At 51.2% G+C, this 21221-nt stretch overlaps 1 protein-coding gene across 7 annotated transcripts in view; it reads right to left on the bottom strand.

Annotated features, from left to right (window-relative positions):
* Positions 1 to 6516, bottom strand: part of CTIF (cap binding complex dependent translation initiation factor) — a 281791-nt gene extending 275275 nt beyond the window's left edge. For 4 of the 7 annotated variants that reach the window (XM_072828536.1, XM_072828539.1, XM_072828542.1 and 1 more), the window contains exon 1: positions 6336 to 6516. The gene's annotated coding sequence lies outside the window, so the exon portion shown is untranslated. Of the gene's footprint in view, positions 1 to 5379; positions 5524 to 6335 lie in introns of those variants that run through there. The other 3 variants (XM_072828540.1, XM_072828543.1, XM_072828537.1) reach the window with 2 other exon arrangements.
* Between the last annotated feature and the right edge of the window lie 14705 nt (positions 6517 to 21221).

The following is a 21221-nucleotide window of genomic DNA, read 5'->3' as shown; positions in this document are numbered from 1 at the left end:
ATGGTTATGGTCAAAAGCAGATGAGATCACTGGTGTGAATTACTCTGCAAACCGTAAACCCAGATCAAGTGTAGTCCCCAGTGCCAACCAACCTCCATCCAACTCCACTACCGTCACCAGTAGTTTTTATATTTACTGAGTTAGGCAGGAATCAAATGAAAGCTTTGGGTCCTCTTCCTAAAAAAATATGTGCACGCCTAACAGCTTTGCAAACACTTTCAGGAGGTTGCAGAGGACCCTGCCATCAGAAGGGGAAGCCAAAGACCAAACCTAAGTGTACTGGGAAGCCCCCCAGGCATACCACCTCTCACAAATCTATGCCCTCGGCTGGGTTCCTGGATGCCAGAGACAAAACTTAAGGCAGGGAAGGGTAGTCTCAAGGGAAAAGCATCTTAAGACTAAGAGGTGAATTCCAGAACCAGAGGAAAGCAGAGAGGAGAGAGTAGCATTCTTGCTCTTTGGGAAGTGAGAATCCCACACTTTCTTCAGAAAGCATCACAGTATTGGAAAAGGAAGGTTGAGCAGGCATGGAAATCTGGACTTTCTAGTCCCAACTCTGCCAAGGGCTCCCGGTGACTCTGGGCAAGTCATTTCATCTCGATTGGCCTCTGGCTCTTCACACAGAGATCAGCTCTGGGTGCATCTGTTTCCCCGCACACCCCCCCGCCCCCCATCCTGAACCACAGCTTTGGCCCGGGTTTAATTCAGAAACAAGAGGCAGATGTCGACAGTCGGCGTGCTGATAACTGAGGGAAAAGGCCACCATCACAGCACTGCTCTGCAGTAAACTGTGTACAGCAGGAGGCTGGACAGCAGAAAAGCGGGACGAGTAAAACAACTGAGCCCAGGTGACTAGGTTGGCAGTGAGGCCAAGAGGTGGACGATCCCCCAAAAGAACATCGGGGGAAGCTGCCACATTATCGGGAAAGCTATGTAGCAATGCCATCACATTTGGAAAAATCCCAGAAGCTGCGATTCGCCCGTCTGTTTGAACCTCCTGTTCTCTCTCTAGGCTTGGGATTCTCTCTCCATCCTCCCTACTGCTCCCTCCTTCATCATCAGAATGGCAAACAGTGGAACCTCAAGACAAGGGTACTGGACTCCCAAGCTGATACGAAACTGAGACGACAGTGTCGGGGGCCCAGGAGTGAGTTTGGGAATGAACAGATAAAAAGCAGACCCACAGCAAAACATCCCGACCCACCTGTACGACAGAAACTATTAAACCCAGGCAGGGCCTGAGTGAGACCTTGGCCAGAGCCGCAGCCTATCGCTGAAGAGAGCCTGCCAGGGCCGCGGGTAGCCCAGCAGAGCTGGGGCAGAACCAGGGAGAAAAAAACGTGTCAGCTCCTCACTGCTCTGCGGAGTACCCCACTGGTTGACTTCCAGGTCGCTTCCCTCCCGCTGCCTAACTTCCACGGAAGGACATACCTGCAGACACACCTGGGAGGGTGTGAACCAACCGCCCCAGGTCCATGCTAACAAGGGTCGGAAGGCTATTGTTCCTCTGCCTTTGCTCTAGGATAGGAACTGGCATCACACATCCTTCCCACCAACATGTGTGAAGTTGACTAAGGCTCAGGGTGAGTGCTCTATAGTATTTATGATTTGTTCTCTCCTGTAGGCTGTGAATCATCCATTTTACTGCATTATAACGTAGCTATTTCTACTCTACTATCTTGGTGTGCCCCCAAACAGAGTAGAGTAGCTAGCCTAAGGTAGGTGTTCAATAAACATATGCTGGATTTAAAATCTTAACGTTTATCTCCACAGCTAGAATACGCTTTTGGCAGGCAGGGATCGTGTGTTCAATTTTCTTTGCACACGCTTCCAAGACACAGAAACATGTAGGTGCCCAAAACATAATCGTGACTGATTAGTTGGTCAAACATAATACACCCTCTAGGCTCAGGCTGAGCAACCTTCCTGTACATGAACTCTGAAAAATACATTTGGGCATGTGGGAGCTCTCTGCTCTTTCAGGGCTTCTCTATCCCCAGAGAAGCAGGGGGCAGGGGTATCACCTGGGATGGTTTCTCAGAGATCTACACTTTTTTTTTTTAAGATTTTATTTATTTGGGATCCCTGGGTGGCTCAGCAGTTGAGTGTCTGCCTTTATCGCGGGGGGTGATCCTGGAGACCCAGGATCGAGTCCCACTTCGGGCTCCCTGCATGGAGCCTGCTTCTCCCTCTGCCTGTGTCTCTGCTTCTCTCTCTCTGTCTCTCTGGGTCTCTCACAAATAAATAAATAAAATCTTTTTTAAAAAATGTATTTATTTATTTGAGAGACAGAGAGCGAGCACAAGTAGGGGGAGAAGCAGAGGGAAAAGCAGGCTCTGTCAGAGCAAGGAGGCCAATGATGGGGGCTAGACCCTGGGAATCATGACCTGAGCTCAAGGCAGATGCTTAACCGACTGAGCCACCCAGGCGCCCTAGGGATCTACACTTCATTTATTTTTTTTTTAAAGATTTTATTTATGGGATCCCTGGGTGGCGCAGCGGTTTGGCGCCTGCCTTTGGCCCAGGGTGCGATCCTGGAGACCCGGGATCGAATCCCACGTCGGGCTCCCGGTGCATGGAGCCTGCTTCTCCCTCTGCCTGTGTCTCTGCCTCTCTCTCTCTCTGTGACTATCATAAATTAAATTAAAAAAATATTTTATTTATGTATTCATGAGACACACAGAGAAAGAGGCAGAGACACAGGCAGAGGGAGAAGCAGGCTTCCTGCGGGGAGCCCGATGTGGGACTCGATCCCAAGACCCCATCCCCAGACTCAGGACCACAACCTGAACCGAAAGCAGACGCTCAACCACTGAGCCACCCAGGTGCCCCCAGGGATCTATACTTTAAAGCAATGGTTTTGAAACCAGTAAGGACACTGAATCCACGAGCACACTCACACGAACACAGGCATGTGTTGCATAAACATAGATGCCATAGGGATTTATTATGCGCAGGTATGATTCTGGGATAGCGGACGTATCAAAGCTGATAACCACTTACCATTAGCAAATTATCAGATAAGTAATAATAACAGCAGTGCAGACTTCTGTTCTTTAATGGCTCTTCTCATTAGAACTGGTAGCAAATCAAAAATGTTTTGACGAAGGATAAATACCAGTATAATTTACCCCCTCCCTCAGGTTCAGTACTTCTGGGGGCACCAAGACCTACTCTCAAAAAAAAAAACCGAAACGGGCACCTGGGTGGCTCAGAGGTTAAGCATCTGTCTTTGGCTCAGGGCATGATTTCTGGGTCCTGGGATAGAGGTAGGCATCCCCCACCCCTCCCTGCAGGGAGCCTGCTTCTCCCTCTGCCTGTGTCTCTGTCTCTCTCCATGTGTCTCTCACGAATAAATAAAATCTTAAAAACAAAACAACCACCCAAACACATGCACACAGGCCAATGCTTAAAATTAAAAGCTATAGGCCTGGAGGAGAAATCATAGGACTTCAGAAAGGAGGAACGGAGGCCTTCACCCCAGCCCCCCACCCCCAGAGACCTTGGGCAAACCCTGGCACTATTTGAGTCTCCCTGTGCTGGTCTGTAAAATGGGGTTAGTAACCCCCTACCTCACCTCACAGGACCCTCTTAATCAATGTGATGATTCAAAGTGGGGGTAGAGGGTGGGAGAACACCCGGCCAAGTCATACAAACATAGTATTATCATTGAAATCTGTTAATCACCGGTGACACTGTACCCCAGAACGCGTTACAAAATTACTGCCTACCAGCTGCATTATCTAGGACGGACACCTGACAGCAGAGGAGAGGATCTGTGTGTAAACCGAGTCCCCTTACAAATACTCAAAGGGAGTTTCCTCCGGCAACGAGCGCGTCCTGCAGGGCCGCGCAGCTGGGGTTGTTGGTTTGCTGGGTGCCGTCTGCTCCCCTAACTGGGCTCTCTGGGACGCCTGGCGACTTCCTCGCGGCCGAGCCTGCTCCAGGCCGGGCTCCCGAGGTTCGCAGGCCGGAGCCCGCGCTGGGCAGCAGGAGCAGGAACCGGCCCCGACAGCCCGCGGCCCCTCCCGGGCTCGGGCGGCCCCTTCCTCTCTCCTCCGGCTCCCGCGGCGGGGCTCGTGCTGTGTCACCTTCGCCCACCCGAGGCTGCAGCCGCCTCGGGGCCCGCAGCTCCAGGCTTCCCGGCGCGCGCCCACCCTGGGCTCGGGGCGGGACCCCAGGCCGCACGCACCGCGGCGAAGGCGGCCTAGGACGGCGGGGGTGGGGACAGCGGGGGGGGGGGGGGAGCCGGGGGGGGGGCAGGCGGGGGGGGGCAGGCGGGGGGCAGCGGGGGGGCAGCCTGGAGGCAGGCTGGGGGGCAGGTGGGGAGCAGCCAGAGGGGGAGCAGCCGGGGGGGCAGGCAGGGGGCAGCTGGGGAGGGGGCAGGCGGGGGGGGGCAGCGGGGGGGGCAGCCTGGGGGCAGGCGGGGGGCGGGGGGGCAGGCGGGGGGCAGGTGGGGAGCAGCCAGAGGGGGGGCAGCCGGGGGGCAGGCGGGGGGCAGCCGGGGGGGGGTGCAGGCGGGGAGCAGCCGGGGAGCAGCCGGAGGGGGGGCAGCCGGGGGGCAGGTGGGGAGCAGCCGGGGGGCAGCCGGGGGGCAGGCGTGGAGCAGCCGGGGAGCAGCCGGAGGGGGGGCAGCCGGGGGGCAGCCGGGGAGCAGCCGGGGAGCAGCCGGGGGGCAGCCGGGGGAGGGGGGGCAGGCGGGGCCTGGCGGGCCGCGCGCGGGGTCTCCGGGACCAAGACCTGGAAGCGGGTGCGCAGGGCGCGCTGGTCCTCCCCAGGGTCCCCGCGGCAGCGGCGGGCGCCGGACAAGGGTCCACCCGAGCGCGTCGCCGGGGTGGGGGGCGGCGACAGCGCGCGCCCAGGGCCCCTCCCGGCCCGGCGGGACCCGCACCCCGCCTCGCCGAGGAGGCCGCGGGCCGCCGGGTCAGGGGGCGTCGGGGCCGCGGAGGGAGGCCGGGCGCGTGGCGCGGGACCCCGTCGCCGACCCGGGCGCCCGCCGCTGCAGGGGCTCCCCGGCCGCACAGCGCAGCACCCCCGGGCCGGGTCACCCCGAGTCGCGCTGGTCGGGCCCCCGCGCCGCCCCCCGCGCACGGCGCACACACGGGGGGGGCGACGCCTCGCTCCTCGGGCGGGGACACTGCGGCCTCCCGCAGCCGCCCCCCGCGGCCAGCCGCGCCCTCCCCGCTCACACCGGCGGCGGCCGCAGCCCCGGGAACTCGAGGACCCGAGGCGCGGCTCCGAGCTCCGAGGGTCTCCGGGCCAGTGTCCGCGCGTCCCCAGCTCGCGGCCGCGGTCCCCGGGACGCCTCCCCCTGGCGGCCGGGTCCTCGGCCCACCCGCCCCTGCGCCCCCGCCCCACGCCCGCGTCCCGCGCTGTCACCTGCTCCTCGTCCAGAAGAGCCGGGGCCGGAGCCCACCCCGCGGCCGCCCGCCACTGGCCGCCGCGAGCCTGTCTGCTTGGGCCCCGCTCCGCCGGGCCGGCCGTTCCCCGGGCCCGATTCCGCCGCGGCGACGGGGATCCTAATAGGAAGCCGACAGCCACCTCCGCGGGCGAGGCCCGAGGCTGCGACCGCAGGGACCCGCCGACCCGGGGTCCTGCCGCGCCGTCCCCGCGCCCCCGCGGCCCGGAGCGAGGGTGCCGCCCGCCTGGACCGCGGACATCCCCGCGCACTCCCGCCGCCGCCACAGACGCGATCGGTCGCCGCGGGGAGGGAGGGAGGGACGCAGGGGGGAGGGGGGAGGGAGGGAGGGGCGCCGGGGACCGTGTCCCGGGTCCGTCCGGAGCCGCCGGCGCAGCGTCCCGGGAGGCCCGGGGCGGCCGCCCAGGGCCGCGCTCCCTACCTCGGCGCGGCGCGGTCGGAACAGCGGCAAGTTCGGCCGCGGCTGGAGCCCCCGCCTGATGCAGCCCGTGCGGGCCGCGACACAAAAGGGAGAGCGCCCGCGCCCGCGCTCCGCCGCCCCCCGCCCCGGCTCGGAGCCCGGCACATGACAGCGGCTGCACCGCGCGGCTCCGACGCGACTCGGGCTCCAGCCGTGCGCCCCGAGAGCTGCCCCTTCCCGGGAGCCCCGAGGCCACGGCTGCGCGCCGGGCCGGGAGCCCTGCGGGGGAACGCGGCGAACCTGGGGGGGGGGGACCCTGGAGTGCGACCCGCCCCCGGGAGGGCGCCGCAGGAGGGGCGCGGGGCGCGGGGCGCGGGGCGGGGGGGCTGATTGTTGGCGGCGGCTCCCCGGGACTCATCCCTAAGCACGCGCACGTCACGCAGCCTCCCGGCGGTCCCCGATCGACCCGCAGGCTGCGCGGACTCCAGGAGGGGGGGGGCGCGGGGGGATGCTCACCTCGGGCTCCTCCGGCCGCCGCTCCGGGTCCGAGGCGGGGTGGGGGAAGGGGGCAGGGAAGGGGAAGGGAGGGAGGAGGCTCCGAGACCGACTCCGGCCGCGAGTTCCGCGCGTCCCGGCTGCGGAGGGGACCGGGCGCCCCAGCGCAGACCCAGCCGCGAGGGGAGGAGGGAGGGAGGGGAGGGAGGGGCGGGCGGGGGGGAGGGAGTAGAGGAAGGAAAAAAAAACCCGATCCCTGCTCTGACACAGGGAAAGAGAATGTAGGCGAGTGACGTCCCGGCCCCGCCCTCCCCTCCGGCCACGTGCGAGGACCCGAAAGGAGTAGGGCGGCGCGAGGCCTGCCGGGAGGTGTAGTCCGCCTTTCTTCCCGGGGACGGCGGGCCCGGGAGAGCGCGGACCGCGGGGGCGCGGGGGGCACCTCGGCCCCGCACAGCTGGGGGCTCGGGCGCGCTCCGGCTTGCGAGGGAAACGCTCGCTTTCCTTCCGGGGAGGCTCCAAGGACGAAGACTTCCGTGCCCAAAGTGCAAAGTCTGCCCTAATGGCAGGTAAAAGGAAGCTCTGCGTGCTCCCGGGCGGGCGTCTGAGCCGCGTTATTAATGCCGCATTGAATGCCAACGTCTGTGACTGAGATGTGTGTGTCACGGTTAACAGTTGAACGTCTCTGAGGTTTGGACAGGGAGGCCTTCCTTCCTGAGAAACACAGGATGCTGTACCCCCCTCCAAGCAAGGGTGGCCGCAGTACAGACCCATTTATGGACACACGGGACTTTTGATGAGCACTTTCCACAGATGGGGCACGTCCGGGAATGCCGAGACAAGCAAGACCCTTAGTCCCTCCTGGAGCTCAAAGTCTAGGGTGAGGACTACAGGCAATGAAAGGATAGGGAGTGAGACAACACGTCACACAGGGATGAGCAGAAAGTTCTAAGGGACCCTTGGCAGGAGCAGCCAACCAGGATGGAGGGCGGATGCAGGGCAGGAGGAGGCTTTCTGGAGGAGGTGGCACTTGACCTAAGGATTACTAAGACTTTTAACGAAGCCGAAGGAAGGGGTAGGCATCTGACTAAGACTCTAGGGGAGACAGAAAAAGGCAATTCTGAAAGTCCCAGCAGTTTGACAAGGCGGGGGCAAGGGGGGGAGCTGGGGCGGGGGCAGACTGATGGGAGAGTTTGAGGTGGGGGGAACAAGAATGGAGGGTGGGTGTAGAGGGCAGAAAGAGCCTGGGATGGCTTCTCACTAGAGGTGAGGCTTTAAGTAGGCCTTGAAAGGAGGGGTGGGATTTTGAGTAGAGAGCCTATCTTCCAGGCTTGCGACTCAGCATGAGCCAAACTATGGAAAGAAAGCAAAGCTCATCCACAGCGACACCCTGCAGAGCAGCTCATTTGATCCTTGTAGCAAAGGGCATGGGGACATGTCATCCCCTCCCCTCTAGGGGAAGACAGCAGGTCCACAGCTGCACTTTGGTACGGAGTGGAGGAGGCATAGGAAGCAAGCTGTCTGGGTCCAGGTCTGGTCCCCCCACCAAAGGAACATGTTTAAGCATACCTGACTTCCCGCTGGTTTGTCCCTCTTAGCATTTATGCCTCATTGGTTCAAGCAGCGTCTTATTTTTTTATGCTTTAACATCTGGATGATTTCCTAGGTTTGTGAAAACATGCGATAGTACTGGAGTCCATCCACTCAGCAAATTCCCATTTGCCTACCTTTTTCGTCAATGCTGTTTTGCACGATGTGTGCTATGCATGCCACCTGCACAGAAACAAGAATGGAATGGTCTGGGTCTTGGTTTTGCTTTTGCTTTATTTTTTTTTTTTTTAAGATTTCATTTATTTATTCATGAGAGACAGATAGAGGCAGAGACACAGGCAGAGAGAGAAGCAGGCTCTATGCAGGAAGCCTGAGGCGGAAGTCGATCCCGGGTCTCCAGGATCAGGCCCTAGGCCGAAGGGTGGCGCTAAACCACTGAACCACCCGGGCTGCCCTTGCTTTTGCTTTAAATCACACCCCCAGAGGTGACAAGAGGCTGAGCAATGTGCAGAATGCAAAACATCCGCGGAGAGTACACACCTCTGTTTGGGGAGAGTGCCTGGGATGAGAGGGCCAGCCGGGACAGCGCGCAGACGGGAAGTCAGCTTGACCCCTGGGCATGGCACTTCCTGGCACTGTGACCTTGGACAGCTTCCCTCACTTCTACATGGTGACCTTGGATAGTTGACTCAACAACCATTCTTGGCCTTGTGATAACGTCTTTAGGCTTGCTCTGCCACATAGCAAGTATTCCGTGACAGTGGATTCCTTCCCTGATCCCAAAGTCTTTCTGAGCCAGGAGAGGGATTCCTGAATTTTTCTTTCTGTGAAGTTGCCAGCAGAGCTGGTGCCGCCCAGAGGATTCTTGGGGTGGGGGTGGGCTGGGGGTGACTCATCTTCATGTGTGAAATAAGTTAGGTTTGTCTTCAAGGAACCTTCGGCTCTAGTTTCCCCCTGCCACAGGCCCAGCTCTGAGAGGGAGGCCCTGTGGGACCCTCAGAACAAAGTTTCCCAAAATGGGAGGCCCAGGGCCCCCAGGGTCTTCATCTGGTGTCCTTCTGTCTCTGTAGTTGATCTTAAGCCCAACCTGCAGCCTTGGGTCCGAGCTGCTGCTGGGTGCAGAGGTAACAAACTGGCACCAGAATGGGTTTAATTGTGGCAGATCTGAGTGCCAAGAATTGCCTTTGTTTGACTTGTCACCACAGAGGCTAGAAATTGAAAGTCAGAATGATTCTCTCTGTGTTAAGCAGCTGCTTTTCCTAATTCACATGTGCCGAAGATAATAGCAAAAAGAAATACTCTCCTTTCTTCTTCCTTCTCCTTCTGCCTGCCTTCCAGCCTTCCCTCCATCAGTCAATACATTTATATATGTATGTATGTATATATTTTTAAGATTTTATTTATTTATTCATGAGAGACACACACACAGAGAGAGAGAGAGAGGCAGAGACACAGGCAGAGGGAGAAGCAGGCTCCCTGTGGGGACCCTGGGGTCACGATGACCTGAGCCAAAGGCAGACGCTCAACCATTGAGCCACCCAGGTGCCCCAGCCAATATATTTATTGAAGACCGGATGGGAGCCCACCAGAGTGGGTGGGGGTAAGAGGTTACCTGCCTTTAGGAGCTGAGGAGACCAGGCTGGCACCAGTGTGATATGAGGAAAAATGATGAAATGCCACACTATGTGAGGGGGACTTTTATATATATATATATATATATATATATATATATATATATATATATATAAATTTATTTTTTATTGGTGTTCAATTTGCCAACATATAGCATAACACCCAGTGCTCATCCCATCAAGTGTCCCCCTCAGTGCCTGTCACCCAGTCACCCCCACCCCCCGCCCACCTCCCCTTCCACCACCCCTAGTTCGTTTCCCAGAGTTAGGAGTCTCTCATGTTCTGTCTCCCTTTCTGATATTTCCCACTCATTTTTTTCTCCTTTTCCCTTTATTCCCTTTCACTATTTTTTATATTCCCTAAATGAATGAGACCATATAATGTTTGTCCTTCTCCAATTGACTTACTTCACTCAGCATAATACCCTCCAGTTCCATCCACGTCGAAGCAAATGGTGGGTATTTGTCGTTTCTAATGGCTGAGGAATATTCCATTGTATACATAGACCGCATCTGCTTTATCCATTCATCTTTCAATGGACACTGAGGCTCCTTCCACAGTTTGGCTATTGTGGACATTGCTGCTAGAAACATCGGGGTGCAGGTGTCCCGGCGTTTCATTGCATCTGTATCTTTGGGGAAAATCCCCAGCAGTACAATTGCTGGGTCGTGGGGCAGATCTATTTTGAACTCTTCGAGGAACCTCCACACAGTTTTCCAGAGTGGCTGCACCAGTTCACATTCCCACCAACAGTGCAAGAGTGTTCGAGGGGGACTTTTTTGTAAGTGAGCAAAGGCTTCCTAGTAGGTTGGCATGGTCAGAGAAGGCTCCTGGGAGGAAAATGGGCATGGCAGGAGGACATCAGTGGCCAAAATCCCTGTTGTGTAGCATTGGCCTGGGAGGCGTTGCAGAAAAAACTAGAAACTAGAGTGGGTTTGTCCTGTGTCAGTCTGGTGGCCACTGGCCGGCAGAAGGAGGGAAGTTACCCAACTGGTGTCTACACTCTGTTACTGTGGTGTTGGCCTGGAGAGATAATGGCTTGATAGAACCAGGTTATATTTCACCCATGCCTCATCTCAGCTTCCACCTCACAACCCCAAAGACCAACATCTGAAAGGCAGATGGAAATTGATCCTCTAGGGCTGAAGTCGGTGGTGGAGGAAAGCTATCACTAGAGAACAATTGAGCTTGTATAAGGCCAAAGCTCAATAAGAAATAAACCAAGGGGTGTTTATTGGGAACGTGCTATGCATAAGGCACTGCAAGGACCATGCAGAACTAAGTGTGTGAGAGTAGGTTCCAGGTCCCACCTGACCCTATGCTGCTGTGTGACATTTCCCCTTCCCCCCTCCCCTAGTTTCCACACCTGTAACATGGAAGGCTGGACTCTACAATCTCAGAGACTATTTCCAAACCTGAAGTTATCCCTTTGAGAAATTGACAATCTGACTGGTAAAAGTCACCATAAAGTCCAGCAGCCAAAAGGATGAATTTGAGGCTGTTGAATTCCAGCAGAGCAGGAGGGGTTTGTAGGATCCATCAAACAAAGCCCTGAAACCCATGAGGGAACCTAAGACAAGTAGATCTTGTTTCACAAGATTCAAGGACAGTAAATAAAGCCTATGAGTCATCAGGCATATCTTCAAGTCCCTCAGAGTTCAAGGTCAGACCTCACAGGTCAGTAGCATGAGCTTCTTATCCACCTGATGTCCTTGTCCACGATGAGGACCTGGGCCAAGGTATGGCCCTGCATCTCTGCGAGAAACAAGTTTCACCATCAGGTTACACTCTGGAAAAACCATGCCCTAGGCACCTGAGAGGAGCAGCCAGGCCTATTGGATCAAAGGCACATACCTGATCCAGGGGACTGCAGGCCATTGGCCAGGCCAGGGCTAAAGTGGCCCAGGCTCTGGGGATGAACTGAGCCAATCAGATTCCCTCTTGCAGGGATCTGCAGGAAGAGGCTGGACGAGTTTTGCTCATTAGGTGAAGGCTTATCATTGAGTTTGGTTGGGTTCCCTTCTTTTCCCCCACTTGTGGCCTTGGTGGGACAGGTGCAAGATGATAGGGTTGGTTGGTGGAGTGAAGAAGAGGGAGACACATGTCAAGCATAACCTCAGTCTTGATTTTCTGGTTCTCGGTCTACTATACCTCTCTCAGATTCCTGATCGTCTCTGTAGCCTTATACTAATTCCCTTTCATTTGTGCCAGGTTGAGCGGGTTTCTAATCTTCATAATCTAAAGACCCACATCTAGAACAGCCCGAGAGACAGGACCTGCAAAGAGAGGAGTTACAGCCATTAAGATCCCTGAACTGGGAATTCTCCCTCCTAAAGATGCCTTTGCCTTTTCTATCTGGGATGTCTCTGTCTCCAGCTAGTTTATAATTCCTGTCTCCTAAACTTTATTCTGTAGATGTGCTGCTGAAGCGAGCACTCCTAAACTTTATTCTAAACAGTCTGCAGAATAATTTGGTCATGAGCCTTCCACAGTCTCTAAGTTCCCCTTCCCTTCATGGCCAATATATTAATGAGTAATTACTATTTGCCAGGCAACAAGAAGGATATTGTCTCATTTCTTTTTTTTTTTTAAGATTTTATTTATTTATTCATGAGAGACAGAGAGAGAGAGAGAGAGAAACACAGGCAGAGGGAGAAGCAGGCTCCATGCAGGGAACCCGACGTGGGACTTGATTCCGGGATCACACCCTGGGCTGGAGGCAGACGCTAAACTGCTGAGCCACCCAGGGATCCCCTGTCTCATTTCTTCAATTGCAACTTTTAGAGTAGAAGGAATGGAGGAGGGGGTGATATAATTTGCCCCAGGGCACACCGCCAGCAGGTGAGTGGTGGTCCAGGCAGGGCTGTGGACCTCGGAGCCCAGGAGCGTAACCACACCTCCACCTTCTCTAAGTCCCTAGGGAGCACCTATTCTCCAGTTGTAGGAAACATTGTTCTTCCTCAATGGTGCATTTATCATGAGGTGTGCTTTTCTTTTAAACTGAGACTTCAGAGATGTGTGCGCGTTTGTTTGTATAGATCTGATGCCCCAAATGATTCTATGCCATTGAGCAATGATCTTTGTTCATATACCTCACCAGTCAAAAAATACTTTTTGATCTATAATTTATGTTTGTCAGTTAGCTAGCTAACTATTCTACTGACAAAAATAGACACTTTCAATGGTAGTCTAAGGATGAAATAAAAGCATGTTTAACATTCTGTAAGTTTAATGTGCACAGTGCGATCATTTTTAAAATAAGTATGCAATTTTAATTCCAGTACAGTTAACATATAGTGTTATATTAATTTCAGATGTACAACATAGTGATTCAACACTTCTATACATTGCTTAATGCTCGTCATGATAGGTGTGCTCTTAATCCTCTTTACCTATTTCACCCATTCCCCCACCCACTTCCCCATAAAAATGAAATAAATATTTTCAGGAAATGTAAACATTTTTATGAATTGGGATGCCTGACGGTCTCCGTGGTTAAGCATCTCCCTTCAGCTCAGGTCGTGATCCCGGGATCTCTCCCTCTCTCTCTCTGTGTTTCTCATGAATAAATAAATAAAATCTTAAAAAAAAAAAAAAAAAGCTTTACAAAATTTTAAGAATTAATGATTCAAAAGTCTGTTTACTCTTAGGGAAGATTATTTTTTGTATTTTTTGCATTTATTTATTTTTTATTTAAAAGATCTATTTATTTATTTGAAAGAGAGCAAGAGCATATATGTGCAGTTTGGGGGAGGGGTAGAGGGAGAGAAAATCTCCAGCTGATTCCCCATTGAGCTGGAAGCCCAGTTTGGAGGCTTGATCTCATGACCCTGAGACCATGACCTGAGCCAAAACTAAGAGTTAAACTCTCAACTGACTGAGCCACCCAAGCGTCCTGTTTCTGCCCGTATTTAATATAAAAGTGAATACCAATAAATGTCACAACACTTTCTTCTGGCACCCCAGTGGCTCATTTTGGGACACATACCGTATTTTGGATTTTGAATGTTTGTCATGTTTCCCAATTTGTTAGTAAAAAAAAAAAAAATGATTGCAGGAAATAATGAAAATGCAGTCCACTAAACCCGAATTCCTTCCTCGACTTATTTACTACCCCAGTAGTTTTTATTTTTTTGTATTTTTTTTGGAATTTTAAACAATTGATCTACTATGTATAATAGTTGAGACAACACTGCTTATACATCTTCACATCCAGCTTTTACTACTTAATAGAATTAAAACCACACATTTTCTGCGTTATTAAAAGTCTCTTTAGACACTATTTGAAAAATAACTTCAATGGCGTTGTTTTGTTTTGTTTTACCCAAGTGTTTACAAAGTGCCTTTAATGATCGTGCTCTATGTCAGATACCGTGGATGGCAAGCATATAATACGCAATAATGTGTATTACGCTGGGCTTACAGTTTCCCACAGTTTAGTTCAAAACTAAACAGAAGACATGTTTTAAGCAGAAATGGTAGTATGGTTTTAAAACCTGAGACACGCCAGATCCACGATACAGACGGTGCGGACCGCTCAGGGAAGGGCATGTCTTGAGAGCCAGAGTGTTAGGGGGCTTTGTGATGTGGGACCTGTGTCGGGCTTGGAGGTCCGTGTGAGTGCGATGTGCACCGGCAGGGGTGGAAGGGCCGACAGCACAGGGTTCGTGAATGGAAATGGACAAGCAGAGGATGGACGTCAGCGAAGGGAAGGAGGCCGAAGGTCCAGAAGTTAGTAAGGAAGAGCTGGTTTGAGCCCGGCCTCCGGAGGCCGACGAACCGGGGTTCAGATGTTGTGGCCACCTTTTATAACCCGTGACAGAGTGGACAACTACAGTCTCTGAGCTTCCAAGCCCTCGACAGAATGGGGAAATAATAGTGCCCCCCTTGGGGCCTTGTTATGAGGATTGGGTGAGATCATGTATATGAAGCACTTTGTGCATCAGAGTGGGGGCGGGGGAGCTCAATGAAGTTTAAGTTTTATTCTTGAGTTATTATTGGCATTTGTGTTGTTAAACTGGGGATAGGCTACAAGGCTGTGTGGGATTTGGGAGGAAAATCTGATCAATTTATTCTGTGCCCCACAGGAGTCCTGTTAGGTTCTGTTTTTGAGTAGAGGGTGCCCCAGACCCTGGGTTTTGTTCTGACTTGAGCCACCCCCCTTCCCCTTCATCTTCCCTGTCGGCAAAGCCTGGGGAGTCCTCTGGGTGCCCTAGAAGCCGACATTCCATTCCTCTCTCACCCATGTGGAGATACAAATCTTCACACACACACACACACACACACACACACACTTCTTTTTTCTGTTCTGACAATACTGATTATCAAATTTGTTTATACTCCACTCTTTTCAGAAAGGTTTTGAGACAGCTTTTTAAATTATAAATTATACCTAATATATGAAAATAGGAGTTTACATAAAAGGCACTTTATGAGATGATTATCCCTTTTACAAAAAGAGTAACCACAGTGTCTTTAAATAGCAGCTCATCAGGTACATTCCACATCCGATCTCATTGACATATTGTGCTCTGCCAGAAACTTTTCTGGAATGCACCACTTATAGTTAATCAATGTGGTTCACAGCATTATTGCCCATGACCACCTTCCCAGGAATTGACTGATGTTGATCAAGTTTGAGTATAAGAAGCCCTTGATTTATTTTGTTCCATCTTAAGCCAGAATAGGGGTTCTGCTAAATTTTTAAAAGAATTTCTATACAGTCTAAAATGGGCAGAGTTCAACAGTGGACTTGGATCCAGTCTAGAGATCACTGAACTGCCAGTGCATCAGGGAAGGCTGCTTGGAGGAGGTGGCGGAGGAGGTTTTCAGAAAAACAAGGCAAGATGCCATTTGACACTGAATTGGTGACCATCCCACGGGAAGGGAGCCATATGGGGAGATGTTGGAGCTGCCCTTCTCCCTGCAGGGCCAGCAGGTCTGGAACCTCAGATGGGCCACAGAAGAGAGAGGAGCAGACTGGGGACGGTTGTCCTGTCCCCTACCCTAAAAAACAATTTTGATCTGACATACAGATAAGATGCGGAATGTTCGCTTTCTGCTATACTTTATTTCAGGCCTTATCAAACATACCCTTTCAGTGGGCATGTTGCCATGACAACCTTATACTCACTGGAGGGCATCAGTAATTGGTAGAAAATGGCATTAATTCAGTGGGGTTTTTTTTTCTGGGAGGAGTTTCAGTTTTAGACTACTTACAGGACTCAAATATAATCTTTTTGCCTGAGCAGACTAATAATCACCTTGTAATTTAATTACTAAGTCAGCACCAATGAACTCTTCTTTGGCTCTCAATTGAGTTGTAATTTTCAAATCCCAGCTTCCTGGGCAGGGCCTCACTCTGGAAGCTGTAGTTATCCAGATGCAGGTCTTGACCTATGCTGTGCTTTATGAAGCCATTGGGCCGTGGAATTAGATCCCAGGATCCTTGAGAAATGCAGGCAGGCTCTGAGTGGTCCACCTGTCAGCTATGGCAGGCATTCATTTCCAGCAGAGGACATTCCAGGTTGTCCTCACCATGGTTTCTCCATTCCCTACTTTCTCCTTCCACTTGACATACTAACATTTCCTAGGTATAGAAACCCCCAAGGTGGGGCACCTGGTGGCTCAGCAGTTGAGCGTCTGCCTTGGGCTCAGATTGTGATCCTGGGGTCCTGGGATCAAGTCCCACATTGGGCTACCCACAGAAAGCCTGCTTCTCCCTCTGCCTGTGTCTCTGCCTCTCTCTGTGTCTCTCGTGAATAAATAAATAAAATCTTTAAAAAGAGGAAAGAAAGAAAGAAAGAAAGAAAGAAAGAAAGAAAGAAAGAAAGAAAGAAAGAAAGAAAGAAAGAAAGAAAGAAAGAAAAGAAACTCCCAGGTTTGGAATTACGGTTTTTTTCCTTTTTTTTTTTTTTTTAATTTTAAAAAAATTGTAGTAAAATGCCTATGGTAAAATTTGCTATCTTAACTAGTTTTATATCTAAAATTCAGTGGCACTAAGTACATTCACATTGTTGTGTTACCACTATCCATCCACAGAACTTTGTACCCATTAAATAAGAGCCCCTCATTCCCTCTTCCCCCAGCCTCTGGTAACATCTGATGGATGTTAGGTGGTCATAGTTATCATTTGAAGAAAATGGCCTATCTAATCCCATCATTTATTTATTTAAGCAGACTCCCCACAGAGCAGGGAGCCCAATGTGGGGCTCAATCCCAGGACCCTGAGACCATGACCTTGAGCTGAAGACAGACACCCAACCACTGAGCCACCCAGTTGGTGGCTAATCCCATCATTTAATAACACTTCTATGAATAACAATGAAAATAGATGACATTAATTGAGCACATCGCATGTGGTTGACACTCATATCTTATATTAGGGCTCTCCAGGGAAACAGAACCAATAGGATGTATGTGTGTGTGTGTGTGTGTGCGTATATACATGTGTATGTATATATATATGTGTATATATGTGCGCACACATGTGTATACACACACACACATAGGGAGAGAGAGAGGAACTGGCTTACACAATATGGAGACTGAGAAGTCCCAGGATCTGTCATCTGCACGCTGGAGACCCAGGAAACCCAGTGGTATAATTCACTCCAAGTCTGAAAGCCTGAGAAGCAGGAGCACTGATGTCCAAGGGCAGGAGAAGATGGATGGTCCTGCTCTAGCAGAGACAGAATTGACCCCTCCTCTGCTTTTTATTCTATGCGAGCCCTTAGCAGATTGGATGAGACTCTCCCATACTGGTGAGGATGATTTTTACTCAGTCCACTGAATTAAATGCTACTCTCTTCTGAGACGCCCTCACAGACACTCCCAGAAACGATGTCTTATCGGCTCTCTGGGCACTCCTTAGCTGAGTCGAGTTGACATGTAAAATGAACCATCACAGCCGTCTAGGTTAGTTACCTCATTTGATTCTTACACTAGTTCTATCATTCCCATTTTATAGATGAGGAAACTGAGACGTGGAGAGTTTATGTAACTGGTGGTTTGCCCAAAGCCATTTAAGCAAGTCATTATTACAGACCACTAACAGTGGACACTGAAGGAGGCGATAGGATTCCTCAACACGGAACAAGATCTGTTTCTGGATGGACAGGATGACCCCTAGTATTGCAGTCCTTTTCTTATGTTTCTAAAAATTTGGTGCTGTTCCTGGTGATGACAACAAACAACAATGAAGACAACAATGATAATAAATGTGAAAGAGAAAAAAAGGAATTGAATATAACCAAATGTTCAGCTGTAATCTCCATAGTAAAAAAAATCCTCAATATTTGAACAGTTCATATTCATAGAACTAAATTAGAGGGTGATTATTCATATAATGGAATTATTTGCTTTATAGAAGGATTCACTGAATTATCCTATTCTGTGATGAGCTTCCCCCATTCACTTAAAACAGGAATTAATTTATAACAATGTGATGTATATATAGCTCCCTCAGAACACAACTATTGCACAGCATGAAGCCAAATCAAGTCGCTAAAATGATTTTGATTACTGGATAATGATAGTGGGGAATATTTGCTCACTACAGCATTTGAGGATTCCAAATACAAAAGGATTTGTAGACTCAACTATTAAACCACTATCTTTAATCTTGGTGAAATTATGAAGGACCAGAGACATGCCAAAAGACATTTGGCGGATTATTAAGCAAATGGTTTGCAAGCACCCACCACAAGAAGGAATCACTTGAAGAGTCCTTAACAAGATGTGAATAACAAGGCAAGACAAACTGGAATCTTTTCTTGGATTGCTAAAGCTAATAGGGAGCTAGAATAGGAGAGCGCCATGGGTTTGCTTTGCATTTGGCGTTTCTCTTCTGACCTTCTCATGAAAAAAGAAGCAGAAATATCAATGGAAAATAACACACGGCTAGATGAGCAGTTACTAGTGGCTTTTTGGCTGAAATGACACATTGTGTGTTGGTAGAAGATGTCTGTCCAGGTAACCAGCAGTCAGCAGGTACTTCCCCACTCTATCAGTGAGGAATTGCACTCAGCTGTGAATGACAGAGACCCAAATTACAGTAGCTTCAGAAATGATAGGGGTTTTTCTTGCACATTAAAAAAAAAAAAAAAAGTTGGTAAGCCGCTTTGGAAGACAGTTTGACAGCTTCTTCCAGAACTAAACATAACCTTCCCATGTGATCCAGCGATCATGCTCCTTGGTATTTACCCAAAGGAACTGAAAACTTAGGTCCACACAAAAACCCTCACATGGATGTTTATAGCAGCTTTATTCATAATTGGGAGAACTTGGAAGCCACCGAGATGTCCTTCAGTAGGTGACTGGATAAATAAACTGGTCCATCCAGGCAGTGGATTATCATTCAAGTGCCAAAGTGGAATGAGTTATCAGGCCACAGAAAGATGTGGAGAGACCTTAGATATTGCTATATGAAAAAAAAAAAAACTGGGTAAGGCTGGATGATTCCAACTATAAGACATTCTGGAAAAGGCAAAACGACAGCAAAACGGTACAAAGATCAATGGTTGGAACGCCGTGTAGGGGCAAGAAGGAGGGATGAGTAAACGTAGCACAGGGGGTTTTTAGGTGGTGAAACTACTCTGTATGATGCAGTAATGGTGGATACAAGTCATTATTGAAACCTATAGAATGTCCAACATCAAGAGTGAACTTAATGTGAACTGTGGGTTTTAGTTAGTAATACCATGTCAGTATCCGCTCATCAACTCTAATAAATGTACCCCCCTAACGAAAGATGTTAATAATAAGGTAACGGTGAGGGAGGGGGCAGGCAGATACGGGAACTCTATACTTCCTCCTTGATTCTTCTGTAAATCCCCAAACTGCTCAAAAAGTAAAGTCTATTCATTCTTAAAAAGAAAAAGGCAAGACTAAGAAACTAACAAACAAAACTGCCCAGAGCTAGGCAGTGTCGTGCTGGAGCGGTGGCTCCGTGTTTACCAGAGCCCTCGCTCTGCCCCTCTCTTCCCTCTGCCTTCCCTGGGGCGCGGCTTCCATCCCAAAGTTGGGTCACGGTCACAAAATGGTGACTTGAGCTCTAGCCACCTGAGAACCACCTAACAGTGGAGGAAGGGCAGGAAGGGCACAGGGACGCCGGTTCTCTGCCAAGGCAGTCCCCTTAAGAAGAGGTCCCAGAGAAGAGAAGAATGGACTTAATATTAGATAATACAGTGGAATTATGGTTGATCTTGTTAGGTATGGTACCAGTCTTGTGGTTAAGTTAGAAAAGGAAGTATTTCTTGGAGAGATAGACATGCTGAGGTATCTATGGGTGAAAATCATAAAACCTCTGGGCTTTGCTTTAAAAGAATGTAGGAGCACCTGGGGGGTTCAGCCCCTCTTCGGGCTCCATGCTGAGTGTGGGGCCTGCTTGAGATTCTCTATCTCTCTCTCTCTCTCCCCCTGCCCTCCCGCACACCCCTCCACTTGCTCCCACTCTCTCTAAGAAAAAAAAAACTAATCTGGGAAGAGAAAGAAGACACGAGAGCTGGAAAGATAGATGAAATAGGACTAGTGAAAGGTTGATGGCTATGAACCGTGTGCAGGGAATGTGGCGGTTCTCAAGCTCTTTTCTCTGCTTTTGTGGATGTTTGTGTTTGTTACTATAAAAAGCAAGGACAGTATATATATATTTCTGTCTACATTGCACTGGCTGCCCTGATTTGCAAGAGAGCCTGGGAAATGGATTTTAACCCGGGCATTTGTCGCAGCCAACATACAGAGCCCTGCTGGGGAGGAAGAAGGGGAGCGTGGACACTTTGTGGGCCACCAGCACTCTCGGCCACATCCACTCACGGTAAACCCATTGAACAACTGCTATTGTTGTTCGAAGGCAGGGCCTTCAAATCAGATGGCTTCCTGGTCACAGAGCCACCCACGGAGTCCGTCTGGGTGGGTTCCTTGCTCTTCCCTCCTGCTGTTGTCAGGATACTCCGTGGATTAGACCCGCCAGGACTCCTAATCGGATCCTCATCCTTACTACCTGGAATGTTCCTTCCTGAGCCATTGCTTATTTTTTTCGCCTTCTATCCCCCCAATCACGGAGTCTCTACTTCCCATCCTTGAGGACTCAGCTCACTAGCTGTGTTCCGAAGAAGCCATTACCAGACTGCCTCTGCTGGGCCCCAGAGTGGGTTCAAGGCCCTCCTGGGTTCCCACGTCTCTTGTGCTCACCTCGCTATAGTGCCCAGACCCTGAATTGTAGTTGTTGTTTTTTAAGATTTTATTTATTTATTCCTGAGAGACACAGAGAGAGGCAGAGACACAGGCAGAGGGAGAAGCAGGCTCCCTGCGGGAAGCCCCATGTGGGACTCCATCCCGGGACCCCAGGGTCACGCCCTGAGCCAAAGGGAGATGCTCAACCGCTGAGTCCCCCAGGCGTCCCCATACCCTGAATTGTGACATCAAATCTTAGGCATCTCCTTCCACCGTTAGACTATGAAGCGTGCCTCCTTTGCTCCTCCTGTGCCTATGCAGGCATCTGCTGCGCAGGGCAGAGGAGCCCCCGGGACTGCAGGCCCCAGCCTCGGAGCGGCAGGAGCACCAATAACACAACTAGCCTTCCCCCGACGTGTGATGCACCACACACCAACTCCACACATGACTTCCGTTAGCGTCCTCATCACGAGGCGAGTGTGCTATCCCACTTTATACAGGAGGCAAGCAAGGCTTGGAGCGGTTATGTTAGCCTGTGAGGTATCCATGCGGCGG

This window comes from Canis lupus, chromosome 6 (genome assembly GCF_048164855.1).
Source record: "Canis lupus baileyi chromosome 6, mCanLup2.hap1, whole genome shotgun sequence".
NCBI lineage: Eukaryota > Metazoa > Chordata > Mammalia > Carnivora > Canidae > Canis > Canis lupus.
This window is presented reverse-complemented; position numbering and strand designations above follow the sequence as displayed.